This window comes from Cygnus olor, chromosome Z, assembly GCF_009769625.2.
Source record: "Cygnus olor isolate bCygOlo1 chromosome Z, bCygOlo1.pri.v2, whole genome shotgun sequence".
In the NCBI taxonomy this organism is placed as follows: Eukaryota; Metazoa; Chordata; class Aves; order Anseriformes; family Anatidae; genus Cygnus; species Cygnus olor.
The window spans coordinates 24,437,595-24,451,095 of NC_049198.1; the positions used below are offsets into that span (position 1 = coordinate 24,437,595).

General features: G+C 39.6%; 1 protein-coding gene across 3 annotated transcripts in view; it reads left to right on the forward strand.

Annotated features, from left to right (window-relative positions):
* LHFPL2 (LHFPL tetraspan subfamily member 2) overlaps nucleotides 1-13,501 on the forward strand; it is a 140,367-nt gene that overhangs the window by 76,779 nt on the left and 50,087 nt on the right. For all 3 annotated transcript variants that reach the window (XM_040541615.1, XM_040541611.1, XM_040541613.1), the window contains exon 2: nucleotides 2,130-2,182. The gene's annotated coding sequence lies outside the window, so the exon portion shown is untranslated. The remainder of the gene's footprint in view (nucleotides 1-2,129; nucleotides 2,183-13,501) is intronic.

Consider the following 13,501-nt stretch of genomic DNA (forward strand, 5'->3'; position numbering starts at 1 on the left):
GTGTAGAAAGTCAGGGTATGTGACAAGGGTAAGTTACCAAAATAGCTGTGTTCTGTTAACAGTGTCCAGCTTATTTGCTTCCCCCGTTGACTGTAAATAAGTTTAGATCAATGGTCTTGCATGGTCTACAGTATAGAAGACTCTTTCTCCATGAATTGCACTGAAACATTTCTCCATGCAAATAAGAAAGTAGCTAAAAATTAAGAACGTTGTATTTTCTTTGGATGGAGGGAGGGAATTACTGCAGCAAGATTTAAGGTTAATTTAGTTGAAATAGATTTTACGTGTTTTTGTCAACTGTTGTAGAACTCCATCTGAGCTATTTTGAAATTTATAAGAAAGAGCTCCTGAGAGACAGATCAAATGTACAAATGTGTTTTTCTCATTCAGATTTGTTTGGGAGGATTTGGGTTGAGTGTTGGCCATCTGTGGAATAGAGGAAAACGCACACTGCCTGTGTGGTGATGAGAGAATGGAAGGCGTGTGCAGTTTCTTCTTGCTTTGTCACAAATGTAATCTCAAAAAAGACTCTCTCCTTTTTAATCTAGTACTTACTCTCCTCTATTTTTGCTGCTGTTATTGTGTTTGGGTGAGAAAAATAATTGTTGTGTATTAGGCAGGTAGAGAAAGCTGTTCTACTGCCATCTCTATGGGCTGATCCTGTCTTCCCGTCTGTGTTTTATCCATTTCTTAGGGAGCCAAGACTCTGTGTGAAGAAACTTCCTTAAAAACACAACTTAATTGTAATTGTCCCAGAAATCCATTGATTTTGCCTACTTAAAACTGACCATGCATTTAGGTGCTTGAGTCTAAAGGAAAACAATTTGGCCTTTTTGTTCATGAAATGTAGTTTCTCTGTCTCTGCTAACGCTGCAGTATTTTCATTGCCATGTTAACTACCTTTAAGACAGAAGGGAAAAGTTGGAATAATCACAGCTACTTTCTTTTTTATTTATATATATATATATATATTTTTGGTGGAATGTTCCATGTACTGGGAATCCAGAGGTAATTTTAAGCCTTGCTTGACTCTCCAGTGCTCCCAGTGTGTTTTCCTCTGCCATCAGCAGCATGCTTTGTTAAGAGTTCTGTGCAGATTTTCCCTTGTAAAATCATATCCTCAAAAGCCAAATCACACCTCTAATGAGTCTGCTGATCTTCCATCTCAGTTTGTTCTTGTATAAAAGGGGAGGTTCTTCATATATCCTCTGTGGATGTGTGTATAAATACTCAGAATTCGTTATTATTGTGGGAAGTGGGAAATCTTGTTCAGCATCACTGAATCAACCTTACCTACACTTGTCACCTTATTTTATTACCTTTTTTTATATTTTTGCTACTGGGTATCCAAAACTTATGTGGTGTTCTAGTTATGTATTTCAGGAGGGCTGGGAAAGGGGAATAATCTCTTATTAATGGGAGTTTTGCCCGTAGGGTAAACCCCAGGATATTCTTGGCCTTCCATGTTATCACCCAGGGCTAACTCCTGGCTCACATTTAGCCTGCTCGCCACCCGGGCCCCCAGCTTTATTTCAGCAGAGGTGCTCCCCAGCTAGTCAGTCCTCAGTCTGTAAAGGGATGAGTCCAACACAGGTAGAGGGCTACATGTCTCTTTGCTGAGTTTCATGATATATCTGTGGAGTGGTGGTAGAAGGGGTCTGGATGTACGCTTCTTAAGCTTTAGGGGTTGAGCCTGCTACATAGTTCAGTTTTGTATTTCACTGTTTTAGGATCTTTTGTAGTTCTTCCTAAGTCACGTCTAACTTTAAAACATTGTTATGAATTTGAATGTTATATACAAACCATTTTAATTTTATTTCCAAAACTTGGCACATATTAGTAAAATAGAGGAAGAGAAGAAGATGCAATGTTGAGCATGGTTAGTGGTTTATGTGTTACTCCTTCGCACGTGCGTATTTTTTTTAGTGACTTGGTGGTTTGGAGTGAGGTCCAGAATGCTACATTTCTAGCAAAGCAAAAGTGTCATGGTAGTGAAATGTTACCCGCATGCTTATAGTCTCTTGTGAGTGGAGTTGTGCCATTCTAGCCACTAGAAACTAATCATAAATATTGTTTTAATGTTTTTGGCTCTGTACCTTTCTTACATTTTACGTCAATTATTTCTCTAGGTATTGCCAGTCTTCTGAAGTGGTTGACCAAAACCTAAGGACGTGGAACACTGGTGAGTAAAAGAACTTCAGATTATATTATCTAGTATTTCCACATGCTGTCTACCTCGTAAGCTTGACTGCTGTTTGAGGGTTGGAGGATATGCAACAGGCTATTCCTTTTAAATATTTCTCTTTTTTGTGAGCACCACAATTCTACTCAGAGTATTCGTCTGATATTTTAAGCATCGATTTTAAGAAAGCAAAGAGGAGGTAGTGTCAACGGCTGCTTTTGATGAGTGAAATCTCCTCGCTATCCACCACCTTGAGTTAAAAAAATACTGAACTTGAATGACTAAAACTATTTCAAGTAGTTTAGTCTATGCTTCAGTAACATAAACATGATCTGTTGTATTAAATGAGTGATACCAAATACAGACTTATCAGAATCATGGCAGTGTATACACTAAGACATATAAAGTCAGATCTTGTTCCACAATACATGGAAACCTAATGGTGAGTTAATAAATTACTGCAAGCTGATTTTTTTTTCTTTCTTTAACCCCCCAACCTTATGTCTATGGTTCTTAATTCCCTGAATTCTATCTGAAAATTATGGTGTCCTTTCTAAAGACAGATCATTTTGTAGGTCCTTTACATCCTGTGTGCCAGTTATGTACCTGCTGTGACTAAAAGGGAACATGGAGTCTGAGAAAGGACTTTAAAGATTTCAGTTACTTTTTCAAGTGAATTTTCTTTACTAATGTGTTTATAAATATGTTATTTGCACTTCCCTGACTGTAGAGCTAGACTGGCAAAGAGAGCCTTATAAGTGCAGAGCTAAACACACCAAGTGTTAATAATCTTTAATAATAATAATAAAAATCTTTCAAAAAGCAACTGCATTTTTTTCGCCAAGAGATGGTTATTTGGAATAACATATTTTTCTATTCCTCTGATTTCCATAGCCAAGCCAAGACATGTGAAATACTTTGTATTTATGGAATCTTGTTTGATTCCAATGCTGTTGGCAGCCAATGTAAGTTTTTAGCACCCACAGATTCAGTTGTGCATGCTATTGACTCTGGTGACCAAGAGCAGAGAAAATGTACAGTGAGAAACTCTTGCCTTGTCTTTGTCTTCCCTTTTTGCCCTTTATGACCTCTGAGAGTTGTATTTGAATAGTTCTTAATATCTAGAAGTGCTGTTTCTTTCAAACTTTGAAGGAACTTATCAGTTCAGGACATCATTTACGTTCGTGTAATTCTATTTTACTATCACCTTTCTATTTTTGCCTGTATTTTACCAGGAGAAGCACTTAAGTGAGTTTTAAGTGAATTTTTCAGTTAATTTTGCATACTTCCTTTTTGCCTGCTGTCTTAATCCCTCCTCCTAACCTCCCAATTCTCAGGTCTAAAGGGCTGTATTCATGGTGTCACTGGTGCACTTGTGGAGTGAATTGATAGTTCCTGTGCACTTTACATCCCCCTTTTCCTTTCTCCTCAGACAGAATGAAACTTGTTCTTTCCTTCTTCTGTAAGTGTTTCCCAGGGCATTCAAGAGTCCTAAAAAATAAGTCTGATGTTTACATTAGTTCATCTGGTACTCTGAAATAAATATTACAGATCCTTGCTCACTTTGAATGTACTCAGTTATCTAGGATAGTTTTGGTCATGGTGAATACATGATCAGAGTTGTTAGGAAGACTGAACAACATTAAGGTTCCTAGAGATAAATCCACGTTTTGCCCTTGCCCTTGCTCTTAAGTGTAGACTTATTAGGAGCCACAGTAAACTTCAGGATCACAAAGAACTAAGAAAAAAGGAATTCAGACTATATTGAACCTCATTAACCACTCTCAACCTCACTGAGATACCCACATGTATACGGATTTATGTGGCTTCATTTGTCTGTGTGACAGCGTGACACGTTTATTCATGCTCTGTGTAAGTTAAGTCTTTCACAACACACAACTGTGCCACTGAGTTGAAACAGGTGTGTTAATCCAACAGGTACCACTCTGGTGTATGTAGCGTTTGATCCCATAAAAAGCTGAAGCTATTGGAAAGTTTCTTTACAGTGTACAGGGGAGAATTCTGGTCTGTGCCTCTTCATGTATGGGCTCTGTTAATACCATATGCCCATTCTTCAGAAGTCACTTGCCCCAGGTATTCTGAAACAAAAAACTATCCTTCTGTCAAGCTAAACGTACCTATAGTGTAAGGGAAACAAAGAAAATACGTACAAGGTTTTTAAAAGTAACTCTAAAAAATTGCTTGTGACTGCTGCTTGTGGGTGACTCAAACGTGCTTAAAAGTAATCTTATAAACAACATAGTTCATGTGAAGTTACTTGTGATTTTTTACTGACATTTGATTGCATAACTTCAAACTGAAATCACTTCCTCCTTTACAGAGTGCTGATATTTGTTATTTTATGATTAATACCATAGCCTTTCTGGTGGGATGCTCTGATATGGGGCCCTGATTCATCACAGAATCAGAGGATATGCTTAAGGGTCATCAAAATATGGCTAAAATGCTGTTTGTTTAGAAACTAAGAAGATGAGTAAGTGTTTTGTTGAATGGGAAAAAGCTGAAGCACCAACTTTTCTTATGTTGGAACCTTGCTCATACTATGGACCAGTGAGATGATATACCACACTTTTCATAGCAGTTGCTAGGGATAAAAACTGAAGTGTGGGGGTGAAAACTGTGTACTGTATGGTAGTTTGGCTGGCTGTGATAGAGCATAGACAGTTTATGCAGCATTATGCAACTGCAGATATAGGTATTCAGTCTTACAAGTTTGATGCTCTTTAAGAAGTTGCTAGTTAAGAATAAAGACACTTCTATTAATTTAAAATTGCTTCTTGGATACCTTTACAGGTATGACTAATTTTATAGTAATGTGCCTTGGACCAGTTAAGAGCTCTGTAGAGCTTAGCAACATAACAAAAATACCAGCACATGCATTAAGAGTGTGAAACTAACTTAAACAAAGACCAGCTGTCAGCATTAGCAGATGGGAAGTCTATGTAGAGGGATACATACAGTGGCGATGGTAAAATTGCATGGTTAGTAAGATTAGCTCTGTGTAGACCTAAAACTACAGATCTAAAACTTGAAAAATGTGAAAACTACATGTTCTGAACAGCCAGCCTGTCCAGGTGACAATACTTACCTAGCTCTCATGCGTAGATCCCAGTTAGCTTTGGAGGATAAGAGTTGTGCTTCCAGCCTTGGAAACAACTGGGAGAAACCAAGGTAAAGGAAAGCAAGTAGAGTGTCTTTCTGAAGGCCTTTCCTTGTGTCCTGATGGCCCTCATAAGAAGGAAAGCCATAGTTTGCTCGTGGTGTTCCAGATGTCATCTTATCCATGTTTGAACTTCATCTGCCTCATGACAGTGTTTTTATGATGTAAGGGATTATATCTTAGGTTTTTAATAAAGCATTTTTAATAAAACGTTAATGGTTTTGATGTAATTGAAAGGTCACAGTATGTTAGTCCAGCATAGCTCACAGAGCTCACAGCAGAATACAGATCAGGACAGGGAATTGGTTTTGTGTTTGGTTTGGGATTTATGGTTTTGTGTATATCAATACAGTTAAGTATTCTGTACATAACAGTACAGTTTCCACACCCCACCCCCCATCAAAACCAGATCTGTAGCCAGTCTTGCAGGTTTTACTTGTTTTCGTTAAGAGCCAGAGTAAATAGGAAGTTATATATTTGTACTGCTTTTCCTATATGAGCTACCTCTTTTCTGTGTGTGGGTGGTGGTGAGTGGGGGGGGGCGGTGCCTGTTTTTTATTTTTCATGTAATTGGTCTTTGTATGCTCCTTCTTTGGAGAACTGTAAGGTGATATTAAAACACTAACTTAAAACTGTGTCGCACCTCAATTTAATAGAAACAGAAATAGCAATAGGCCTTTTTCCCCTTTCTCCTCTCTGATGGTAAATAAAAGGAAACAGAGGTTGAGTTTCTAAGCCAGGAAAATCTGAAGGTTTGGAGTTCTTTCTTTGGGAGGTCAGTGGGAACTTTCAGATGCTGTAAACCAGGCTGAACTGATAATTTGCTTATGGAGTAACAAATACAATGGCTAATTTTAATTTTGTTATTTCTGGAATTTAGCACAGCTCTTGACATGGAGGTGCCATGCTGCCAACAGTGAGTAAACAGCAATTGCAGCCGCAGGAAGGAGTGTGGCATAGAGGATAGGGCTGCCTGTCATGACCCTCACATTCTATTTCCATGACTATTATTAACTCGCTAAGTGGTATTAGGAAAGTTGATTGTTTCTTACACTTTTTGTCTGTGTAGCTTGCAAGGTGCTTGCTTCAGATACTGTGCCCTCAGTGTTTTTCACTGTTTTAATGTCTGTGGCTTCCTTCAGGTGCCGTTGCAGTGCCTGCAGAATTTCTCTCATGCAGTGATACTAAGTCTCAGGGACTTATTGTGTAATGTGGAATCCTGAAGACATTTGAGTATCGATTCTGCCAGCAGTAGGCTAGTAATACTGTACAGAGCATGGTTTAATGTTGCATCTGGACTTACGCAACTGCAGGCTGATGCCAAAAGGGGCAGTACTGCTTCAGCCTGTTCCTTCCCCTCTCTTGCATCAGCCCCCAGCCACAAGGTGAGTTCAAGGTAAGCAGCTGATTGAGTAAAAAAAAAATCTAACTACCTGGGAAGTAAAACTACATCAGATAACTTTGTTGGGCTGGCTTGTCCTGTGGCTGTGAAATTGCTAGATGTAACACAAGGGGCAAACAGGGAATAAGCAGCTGGAAGTAGGTGCAGAGAGGGATTTCAGTTTTTTTTTTCTGCAAAAAGTAATAAATACACCAGATGAGACATAGCATGAAAACATGTGCTTTTTAAGAGTTGCATTTTACAACCAGGTTTTGAACATTCCAGAACAATGGCTTGCAAAGGACATGACAGCTCAACTTCATTTCTGCTGCTGTTGCTGCTGTTGCAGTCTTCACTGGAAGTATATTTTCAAAAAATTGCTTTATAATTGGCTTCACTGAAGGAGCAGTCATCTTTGTGATCCACATTGCATTTTCAAGGCATATTTCTGATGCCTAAATATAGCTTCCATTTTACTTCATTTAAATGCAAGTCCACATAATCTCTCATATTAAGCTGACGAAAGTTGCTCTTGATGTGATATATTCTGCAGATGTTGAGTTCATGATTTCCCCTTTAAACTCTGTCAAACAACTTCATTTTTCTTTGAAAATGACTTCTGTAATTGGAGTTGACTGTTTGAAGGGCACTTTTCACCCACTACCCTTTCTCTTAAAAATGTACCCACTATATTAGATTGGTTTCTTTGATCTTATTTTCTTTGTGAGCCTTGTGTAATAAGATCTTGTGTTGAAGGACTTGTCTTTGCCCTGCTCACCCTAAGTGTTTGTGAAATAAAAAGGGGTGAGGGGAAAAGATGAAGAGAGAACAGAAATGTTAAAATGATTTTGGAAGATATAACATTTAACTTTAATCAAAGAGCCTTTACCCACAGCCCACACATGGTGGCAAGGATATGAATATTTCCTGACAATTGCATTCACAGCTGAGGTCACCGAGTAAGTTCAATGAAGGAAGAGGAATAGTTCAGCCACTCGAAACGTGAGTACACCTCTGAGAATGCTGCAGCCCGACGGGGACCCCGGCTCCGAAGCCTTTGTATGGCTGAACTGGCCAATGATGTTGCTGAAACTTCACATCTGTTATTTCTTACTGCCCGCTTTTCTGGCAACAGCCAATCTTCATTTTTTCCATTATAGGCAGCTGCTGGAACTAAAAAGGGCTTGAGCTCATTTTCAGATGTGCTAGATAGACTGTTTTTTACCTTTCTCTTCCCCTCCTTCTTTCTACCATATACTATAACACAGTGACTTATTTCAAAAATGTGGGATCAGTGTGTTGTGCTCTCTAGATGTGTCTGAGGATAAGCAGATGTGTTGGCCTGTGCATGCAAATCAATTCTTAGGAACCATCATAACCATTATCATTTCTTAGGAACCATGGCTTAGGGCCATCGTAAATTCTGGAAAAAGATATTTTTAAGAATAAGCTGTCAGTGAAAGAATTAGAAGAAATCTGTGTAGCTTCAGTAGGACTGATTTTGAGGAATCACCACTATTTTCATTGAATCATGCTTTCTACACCAGATGTGATTAGGGATACCTTGCACAGAAAGCAGCACAGCGTGCACAGTTCAGTGACAGAGCCAAGTACTTTATGTCCAAGGAGAACCAAACTGCTTAAAAGAAGTAGTTCCTTTTCCATTTCTTGAGACTGACTGACCCTTTTTCTCTGTCCCACAGAGGAATTCTTTTCTTATGTCCTCATGGCTCTTTTTAGCTTAAGCTGTTGGAGCTGTTAGATTGCTTTCCAAAGCTGTTGAAAGGAGGGAGACATTAGGGACTCTAAGCAAGCTTGCAGATAACTTATTGGTGGCTGTTCAAACTCATGTGTCTGAATATATTGTGGAATCGAAGCATAGAAAGACATTTTTTTGCCAATAAATTTATGCAGGCAAACTGTGAAAAAAGTATTCATTGAGAGTTAAGAACTGATTGGCCTGGGCTGTCAGGTGAGCAAATGTTACTAGCTGAACTTTTTACAAATAACAGGTAACCACCAAAATACCAACTTCATTGATTTTAAAACAGCACAAGATCAATGGAGGTGTGATTTAATCAAGGACAACTATTAACTGATGTTTGTGGGTGGGAATCCCTGACCCAAGTCCTGTGCTGTGATCAAGTGATTGCAGTGCTGTATAGGGCGGAGCTGCCCTCAGCCCAGCAGTTGGAGCACCCTGGGTAACACGGAAGGATTTAGAAGGAAAAACAAGCAATGGTGAGTGAATGTGATTAACTTTCAGTGCAGTGGCACAAATGGGAGGAACAGATGGGAAGAGGTGAAATAATGTATCAGACCAAAGTGGAATATCTTCTTATGCTATATATACTTCCTAAAAAGCTAAAAGATGCCCATGAAAGAGTAGTGTTGTAATCAAAATTTGCTGTAGGCCGATGATTTTCTTTTGTTTTGCACTTTTCATGTCATATCTTATTTATTTATTTGTAGTAAAAGCATAATAGTTTTGTGTAGTCTGTAGAAGGTTGCAATTGTCGTTGGCTGGATCACTTTTAAATCCATGTCTTGGACAAATAATACAGGAAGATAAATATTTTCGTAAGGCTTCTTTTGGGGGTAAAATTTAATGCAGTAGAAAATGAAAAACTGAATAGTCTCCAAAGACTTGAAGATTTTATTAAATGAGGAAAAAATCCTTCCCTCCACATAATTTTCTCTGTGTATAAATATGTATTTTGTGCGTGTGTATTGGAAAAGCTTAGTCTGAGAATAACAAAAGGAAATTCTATACTAGGTTGAAAACATCTATTGAAATACAAGTAGTTTTCCAGATTGTGTTGAGCATATTTTTCTCTGGAACTTGGATACAGTTCATATCCCTTCCTGAAACTGTCAAAACTGTACATATGTCAAGACAGCATTGTATTTAAAGCACTTAAACATTTTCTGGGTCTGCCTCCCTGGCATTTGCACCAACCCATCCTCTGATGGTTGGTTATCAGACTGGTTTTGTTCATTACTGATTTTTTATTGTTGACTGGTTTCTTGGTAGCTGGAGGGACTCTACTTTAGAAGGACTGCTAGCATATCAGTGCTTGTGACATACAGAAGGGATACTGCTTAGTCTGTAGTTGCAATATCTAAGGGAATCAAAATACAACTGACCAAATGACATGACTGTCCATTGAAAAGTCCTCATACCATATATTTTTATTTCTTTTAGTCATCAGGCTGTGTACACACTCCCTTCTAATTAAAGGAAGTCTGTGAACAGGAATAGTGTGCCCTAACTTGCATTACACTTCAGCAAATGCTTTAAAAACTGATCACTTCTCTTTTAGGATAGAATTCAACTTTTTTTGATCACTTCTTCTTGGATCTGGAATTAACTGTAAAACAGAGTCCATGATAAACATCAGTTTCCTGATCCCCAGCCTTGAATGTTAGGTACAGGAAGGTCTATGGAAAGGAAGTTTAGCAAAGAGAGGAAACAAATCTACATGAGACATCAGCTGTGGCAGTAACTTTTTAGCATTAAGAATAATGTTTATCTTTATATTCTCAAACCATTTTCATAGTTATATGCTGACAGGTCTTGCACAGACATATGTAGAGTGCAGTCCTGGGCAGAATTTGGCCTGTGGTCTCCTTTAGTAATATATTACAATCTCTTTCTCTAGAGATTGCTGTCTGCTTGTAGCATAGAATCATAGAATAACCTGAGTAGGAAGGGACCCATAAGGATCATCAAGTCCAACTCCTGGCACCGCACAGGTCTACCCAAAAGTTTAGACCATGTGACTAAGTGCACAGTCCAATCGCTTCTTAAATTCAGAAAGGCTTGGTGCAGTGACTACTTCACTGGGGAGCCTGTTCCAGTGTGCGACCCCCTCTCGGTGAAGAACCTCTTCCTGATGTCCAGCCTAACCTTCCCCTGCCGCAGCTTAACACCGTTCCTGCAGGTCCTATCACTGGTGATTACGGAGAATAGGTCTCCTGCCTCTCCACTCCCCCTCACGAACAAGTTGTAGACTGCGATGAGGTCCCCCCTCAGCATCCTCTTCTCTAGGCTGAACAGGCCTAGTGACCTCAGCTGCTCCTCATACGTCTTCCCCCAAGGCCCTTCACCATCTTTGTAGCCCTCCTCTGGACACTCTCCAACAGTTTCATGTCCTTTTTGTACTGTGGTGCCCAGAACTGCACACAGTACTCGAGGTGAGGCCGCACCAGCGCAGAGTAGAGCGGGACAATCCCTTCCCTCGACCGACTAGCAATGCCGTGCTTGATGCACCCCAGGATACGGTTGGTCCTCCTGGCTGCCAGGGCACACTGCTGGCTCATATTCAACTTGCTGTCAACCACAACCCCCAGATCCCTCCCTGCGGGGCTGCTCTCCAGCGTCTCGTCACCCAGTCTGTACGTATAGCCAGGGTTGCCCCGTCCCAGGTGCAGGACCCGGCACTTGCTTTTGTTAAACTTCATGCAGTTGGTGATCGCCCAGCTCTCCAATCTGTCCAGATCTCTCTGCAAGGCCTTTCCACCCTCATCCGAGTCTACAACTCCTCCAAGTTTGGTGTTGTCGGCAAATTTTCTCAAAACACAGTTCATCTTGTCACTAGTCTTGTGTAATGTTAGTGCCATATGATTTGATGTAAAACTTCATTGCACTAAAATTATATTCATGTTAATTTTAAAGTTAGGTGGAATCTAAAAATACTAACTCAGTCCAGTACTAGTAGGCATGCTAATAAATTGTTGAAGTTTACAGTGTTGGTAATTCTAGTGGTCTGTGAAATACTGTGCCATGCACTCTGGATATCTGATTTATTATAACACTAATTCAGCTTTTAGGACCGATTAAATAAATCATTCTAAACATAAAAGTAGACAGGCACTCTTTTAATGTTATGTTTCCCATATCTCATCTTGGCTTAATGACCTTAATAGAAATGAAACTTACGGAAGTTTAGGTATGGGTGGGTGTGCATATGTGCAGATTAGAAAAACTTGATTTTGTCCTGTTTATTCATCTCAGCTATAGTATTAGCTGCTGAGACACTTTCAAAGGTACATGTTTTCTATGCTAGAAAATGGGAGGAATATAAGAGGCTTGCAAACTTATTAAAAAAACATGTGATTATGATGTAAGACAGCGTTGGTTCTACTTCTGTCTCCTTAATGTCGTAGTATGACATTTAGTAAACCGTTTGACTCTGCTTTGGTTTCCCATCTGCAGTACTGGTAACATTATCACAACATGTATACAAGGGGTCTCAGACATTTTAGAATGGACTCTTTCCTGCCCTTCTCCCACAACAGCTTTGTCTGTAAGTCTACCCTGGGCTTCCACGCACTGGTTTATCCATGTTTCCTTGAATCTAATAGTAAAAAATTATTCTACCTTCGAATAATGCTTATATCCCAAGCTCCAGTGATGGTATCCTTCAAAGGTATGATCTAACCTATTCCTCTGCCATGCTACTGAAGTTCTGCCATCTCATTTTCCTTGGGCCACTCACAGCTATCACACTACCTGGCCAACTGTGTAGACCCTTAACTAGGTAGGCCATTTCTTTTTATAACTTTGTTTTTGGTACTCTGCATGTGCAGATACCCTCTTTGGGAAGAAGTGCCCCTTCCAGGTTGGCCAGGGAGGTGGTGGAGTCACTGTCCCTGGGGGTGTTTAAGAAAAGGTTGAACATGGTGTGTAGGGACATGGTTTATTGGGTAATATTGGTAGTAGGAGGATGGTTGGACCAGATAATTTGGAGCTATGATTCTGTGATTCCTCCTGTAGGCCAACGCCTTATAGCCCAGGCCCAAAGCCAGTCTAGTCCTGGATGTCCTTGGGAGAAGTGCAGCCCCGCTTGCCATGCTGCACCAGTTTGTTTCAGTTTAGAGAAGTTCAAGAAAGCGTCTGCAGTCATCACCAAGGGTGCAGTGAGAAGGGCAGTGTGTTTTACCCCATCATCTCCTATATTCTCTTCCTGCCTACAGGTCTTCTGCATGACTGCTAGGAAGAAATATTCTCCAGGGAGGAGAGGAGTTGCAGTGGCTGGTTGTAATTTCCCCTCCCCCATCTGAGATTTTCTGCTTTTTTGTGTCATTTTTAATAGTGGATGTGGGAGTTAGGATGAGAAGTACAAAAACATAGTTTTTAATGTTTTTTTTTTTTCTCCAGTCTGAAACATGACTGTGTTGTTCTATGTCTGAGCATCATTTGTTTTCATTCATGTCTGTCATATTCTGATGCTCTCATGGTGGGTGTGCATTACTGTTGTGCCCATCACAGCTGCCCTGTCACTCTTTATTAATGAACCAGTGAAAAAATATGAACTGTGCCAGTGGCGAAGATGATGTTCATGATGAATTAAGATCTTTCTCTTCTCAACTTTGGCTCCACTATGAAAGAGTTCAATCTAGGCAGAGCAGAAATGAAAATGAGCTAAATAAATAAAAGCTCAAAGGAAATAGACTAACTTCATAAAAAATCGTGGGAGATCAACCTTATTAAACTGATGTGAAATGACATTTAATGACATGATTGTCTAGCAAGGCCATAATTTAAAAGCTCTTTCTGAGCCCAAAGATGTGTGTAGAACCTCAGTGCTGTTTTGAAATGCACCTGGACACAGAAGTCAGAATTTCATACTTACAGAAAGCCTGTCAAAAATCTTGAGCATTTTCAGGTATTTGAATAGCTTTAAAAGAAATCTGATTACATTGGAGCAGTTTTAATAATTTTACCTGTTGTGGTGTCAAATAGCTCTAGTTA